The sequence below is a fragment of the Rhinoderma darwinii genome, chromosome 2 (genome assembly GCF_050947455.1).
Source record: "Rhinoderma darwinii isolate aRhiDar2 chromosome 2, aRhiDar2.hap1, whole genome shotgun sequence".
Taxonomy (NCBI): Eukaryota; Metazoa; Chordata; class Amphibia; order Anura; family Rhinodermatidae; genus Rhinoderma; species Rhinoderma darwinii.
The window spans coordinates 418,145,163-418,151,234 of NC_134688.1; positions in this window are offsets into that span (position 1 = coordinate 418,145,163).

The window sequence follows — 6,072 nt, forward strand, 5'->3', positions numbered from 1 at the left end:
TCGGTGACGTCACAATAGATATACACTCGGTAAACTACAGTATATGGCCAAAAGTACGTGGACACCAATGGTTGAGACACTGATGTTGGGCAAAAAGGTCTGGCTCGCAATTGCCTTTCCAATTCACTCCAAAGGTTTTGTTAGGATTGAGGTCCGGGTTCTGTGCAGATACGAAAGTTCCTCCACATCGAACTTGTCAAATCATGTCTTTAGGACCCTCTTTGTGCACAGGGGCACAGTCATACTAGGAAAGGAAAGGGTCTTACCCAAACTATTACCACAAAGTTGGAAGCATACAATTGTTTAAATAGTCTTATTAACCCCTACTGGAAAAATGGGGATTTAATCCAACCCCTTACAAACAATCCAGACCATTATACAAACTTCACTCCATTTTATAATAGGCACTATACAGTCCAGTAGGTAGCATTCTCCGGGCAGGCACAAAACGCTAATTCGTCCATTAGATGGCCAGATAGTGAACCGTTATTTATTACTCAACAGAACATGTTTCCCCTGCTCCAAAATTCAATGGCGACGTGTTTTACACCCATCCAGCTGATTCTTGGCTCAATAATTAGGAGAGGTGTCCAAATACTATTGGCCATATATTGTAGGTGGATTACATAACTACACTCGTTATAACTTACAGATGTTAATATGGCATTTTCAATGGTTTTTACATGTTTTTTTTATATTACTTGATCAAAATTCTGAATGTTATTACATTGTGTTAATGTGTTCATTTATGGAATTATTTTTATGGAATTTACACTAATATAAGGACTTACTACATAACAGTCCCCTAATATGACCATACTGTAATTTCTCCTTTACAATCGAGAGACAAAATAAGTTCTCAGGGCTGCAGGGAACCAAAATTATGTGCTGTTACCCTGCAAATCTATTATCGGCTGAATGTAGGCTGCCATTTCTTACAGCCTGTGTTCTTTCTATGATATTTAAGCAATTCAATTGTATAATGAAACAAAAAAAGATATTACAACCACTATTAAACCATATCTTGAAGACATGGATTCAATGTTCCTAATATAATGGATCGATCAGAGTCAGGTACAGATAGAGAAATGATAGAGAACTTACCGGTCACATCCAACTGAGTGACAGCTCTGTGACCAGCATCATTGCATATACCCAAGCTCTATGACATCACAATAGATGCTTTTATGACCTCACCCATAATTTGCATATTTCAAGTATAGATTTACCATCATTAATAGTAGTGACATCACAATAGATATACCCGGTGTGAGCTGCTTTTATGACCACACACATAATTTGCATATTTCAATATGGATTCACCATTATTTTTAATGGTTGATTGTTATTTATATTTTTAATGCAGTTTCTATATTCATAATGTTTCCGTGGACAGACTCTTACCCAGTATTGCCAAGAAAGGAGATCAGGGATAGAATTAAAACCCATAATAAATTGTAAAAGTCAGAGATATGGTTCAGTCTTGGTGCATGGAACTTGTAATGTTCATCTCTCCCAGTTGGTTTAGTCTAGTTATTACAATCTGTACGGATCTGCAGCTGCTGAACATCTGATAGATAATAATTTCTGTCTGTGTGACATTGAGGAAACAATTAATTTTATATTAAAATACATAATTTTTGTAATAAATATGACTAAAAACCTGAAGACCCTCATAAGGTGCTGGGGCTCTGCACCAGTAAGAACATCCTACATGCTGCATCTCCTGTGCTCAGCTCTAGAGGGAATAAAGAGGTGGTAAGAATCGATCTATTCATCCTGAGAGGAGACGGTCAGACCTGATGTGAACGTATTCAGCATAAATAGCTCAGAGATAACTGCACATAATCTCTGCCAGTTGCTCTCCTGTTCTAAAAAGTAGATCTGTGGCACCAGAAGGCGGATAACTTCGGGAACCAACTAAGTTGGAATAGTATATAGATCATAGGCCTCCCAGAGGGGGTAGAAGACCAACACCCAGATGTATTCATGAAAAATGGCTGCATGATCATTTTATGGATACCACAATCTCTGCAGCATTTGAAGTCAAGAGGACCAAAGAATTCCTGCCTGGTCCTTTAATCCGGGTCACTCCTAAAACCATTGCTGGCCCATTAGATAAACTGTAAAGACAGGGAGCGACATCAAGAAATGCTTAAGTGATTTACAAATGTCTCATGTCCTCATCATCCAATGGTTGCCAGTGAACATCATATAACTACAGTATGTATGAAACCCATTAATACCTGAGAAATCCACAGCATGTAAAAGGTTCAATGAGTTTGTTTTATTAGTCATTAAATAAGTGAATAATTTGTCATAATAATGTTTATCGGGCATACATGTTTCTATATTTCTCAGGTTAGCGGTGTTATATGTGATCCCAGAAATGCACCAATTATCTTTTTAAGCCAAGCTTCGTTTTTCTGATAGAGAGTTCATTCCCTGCTTCCCTATACATAGCTTTATTGAAATAATAAAATTCTGGGTGCCTGCAGGTACAACTAGGGGCAGCTTTCTGTATATGGATTTACTGCATGTTGCATTGCACTAAGTGGAAGTTATATAAATATATATACAACAAACCGTACACAGTGACAGCTGCAGAAAGCAGGAATTTTATTATTCAATGGGGTTATCTGGGTTTTTAAAACTAATGGCCTATACTTAGGATAGGCTGTCAATATTAGAGCGGTGTGGGTTCGACTCTTGTCACCCTCGCCGATCAGCTATTTGAAGGGTCTGCAACCCTTGTATGAGAGCTGCAGCCTCTTCATTGTTTTCATGGTTTACCTTCTTGTTCGTACTTGCACGTGCTGTTACATTTCTAGCGTCTGTGCACGGTGCTGCACCCCAGTCCCATTAAAATTAAGGGGTCTTGTTAGGAATTGGATTATAAAAGCGGTAAGGTTTGGAATCTTAATTTAGAGTCCTGTTTAAATTCTGAATTTATATAGGGGTCTGGTCTGGGGTATGAATTAATTTTGGTGTTTGGTCTGGGGTCTGAGTTTATTCTTGTTACTTAAAATGCTGGGAATGGCTGCAGAAGCAATCAGCCAAAAATAGTCTGGGCAGCAGACTCTGCATTTATTATGGAAAGTCGTCATAACAATCTTGGCTGGAAAGGGAAGAAAAGAAAAGAGAACGTCTACAATCAGCGAAGACGTCAGCTGTGAGTCACTGGATTTAATGAGGACATGTCAATCCTCCAAACATGTCTATTTTAGCAAATGTTTGCATGCTTTTACCCATCCAAGCGATTGTGAGATTCTTCTCTCGTGACACATTGGACTTTGTTACTGGTAAAACTTGGTAGATACATTCAGTATTTATTTGTGAAAAAGACCCAAATTTTGCGAAAAATTAGCATTTTTACAAATTTCTATGTATCTGTTTGTAATACATATGGTTATACCACACAGAATAGTTACTAATTAACATTTCCCATATCTCTATTTTAGATTGGCATAGTTTTTTGAACATCCTTTTATTTTTCTAGGATGTTACAAGGCTTAGAACTTTAGCAGACATTTCTCACACAAATTTCAAAAGGCTATTTTTACAGGGACCAGTTCAGTTCTGAAGTGGCTTTGAGGGGTCCATACAATACAAACCCCCAATAAAGCACCCCATTTTAAAAACAGTACCCCTCAAAGTATTCAAAACAGCATTTAGAGAGTTTCTTAACTCTACAGACGTTTCACAAGAATTAGAGCAACGTAGGTGTGAAATTTACAAATTTCAGGTTTTTTTGCAGAAATAAATTTTTAATTCTTTTTTCTCTGTAACACAGAAGGTTTTACGAGATAAACACAACTTAATATTTCTTGCCCAGATTCTGCAGTTTTTAGTGTGCTAATTTACTGAAGCACAGTCCTGAGAAGCAATGTAGTGCCTAGAGGATCTTGGGGCCTTCTTTTTATTAGATTATATTTTAGGCACCATGTCAGGTTTGAAGAGGTGCGATGCCAAAACAAAGGAAACACCCCAAAAAAGTCCCCATTTTGGAACCTAAACCCAACAAGGAATTCATCTCGGCATATAGTGAGCATTTTGACCCCACAGATTTTATTAGAATTTGGATGTGAAAATAAAAAATGCATATTATTTTCCAATAATGTTGTTTAGCTAAAAAGAAAATCAATTTCCACAAGGAATAAAGATGAAAAAGCCACCAACATTTGTAAAGCAACTTCTCCAGAGTATGGAAATACCCCATATGTCGTCATAAACTGCAGTTTGGGCACATGGCAGGGCTCAGAAGGGAAGGAGCGCCATTTGGCTTTTGGAGTGCAGATTTTGCTGGATTGTTTTCTTGATACCATGTTGCTTTTCCAAAGCCCCTGTGGGACCAAAACTTTGGAAACTTCCCAAAAAAGACTCCATTTTGGAAGCTATACCCCTTGAGGAATTTATCTAGGGAAGTAGTGAGCATTTTGACCCCAGATAATTTTCATAGATTTTATTAGAATTGGGCAGTGAAAATAAACATTTCAATTTTTTCCAATAAGACTTAGATTTAGCGCAACATTTTTATTTTCTTAACAAAAAATGGAGAAAAAACACCACAACATTTGTAAATCAAGTTCTCCCGAATATGGCAATACCTCATATGTAGTAATAAACTGCTGTTTGGGCACATGGTAGGGCTCAGAAGTGAAGGAGCGCCATTTGGCTTTTGGAGTGCAGATATTGCTGGATTGGTTTCTGGGCGCTATGTCGCATTTGCAAAGCCTCTGTGGTACCAAAACAGTGGAAACCCACCAAAAGTGACCTCATTTTGGAAATGACACCCCTAAAGTTATTCACCTAGTGATGTAGTCAGCATGTTAGCCCCGCAGGGGTTTTCCAGAAATTAGTGTACACTCAATGTTGCAGAGTGAAAATTGCAATTTTTCCATAGATATGCCAATATGTGGTACCCAGCTTTTGCCACCATGAAAAGACAGCTCTCTAACCATTATACTGTGATTCCCAGATTTAGGTATTATTTACACAAGCGTGTGCAATTTGCGCGCGCAAAAAACGCTGCGTATTGCGCTCGTTGCAAATGTGTTTGTCATGCGTTTTTAACAGGCGCGCGACCTGCGTTTAAAACGCGCGTAAAAAACGCAGGGAGGAGTAAATGAGAGGCCAGCCTACAAAAAGGCAGGCTGGCCAAACCCCTGCTTGCTGGGTGAACAGGTTGTCAGCCTTATTTCATCCTCTGCCAAAACCAGTGTTTGTTTAAAATGTTGACAAGTGTCTTGGCTTGTAAGCAACATTTATGGCTTCTCTGTCGCTGGCACGTGTGCTGCTCGCGTGGATAAGTTTGTGACGATTTGGCGAACGGCGACCCATGCTGCAGCACCTTCCGCGTAGAAGAAGTAGGATTTGGGTTCATCTACTTGTGGCCCAATGTACCTCCAAAGGGCACTTTCATACACTATATGAGGACTTACGTCGTCACCCTGAGAAATTTTGTGCGTTTTGCCGGATGTCTGTGTCCACCTTTGATATGCTGCTTGCGCAGATTCGCACTGGAATCACCTACCAGAATACCAACATGCGGTGCTGCATTTCCCCTGAGGAACGACTGCTTGTGACCTTGAGGTATGTCTGCTACTGCAATTAGTTCTTAGAGGACGCTGTATGCTTTACAAGTCCGCCATAACATGTGTTCTTTATTGTTTCTGTTTTATCTTGCATTTAGATTTCTGGCTACAGGCAATAGTTACCATTCTTTACATTTTGAATTTCTTTTGGGAGTGACCACCATTTCCTTCATTGTGACATCCACCTGTGTTGTGCTGTGGCAGAGATTAAAGACCACGGTCATGCCTCAGCCCACGACAGAACAGTGGTTTCGAATTTCTGACGCATTTATTAGTGCAACACAATTTCCGAATTGTATTGGTGCCCTAGACGGGAAGCACATTTGTGTGAAGAAGCCCCCACGCAGTGGCTCCCGATACCACAGGGTGGGCCATTTATATGGATACACCTAAATAAAATGGGAATGGTTGGTGATATTAACTTCCTGTTTGTGGCACATTAGTATATGGGAGTGGAGAATCTTTTCAAGCTGGGTGT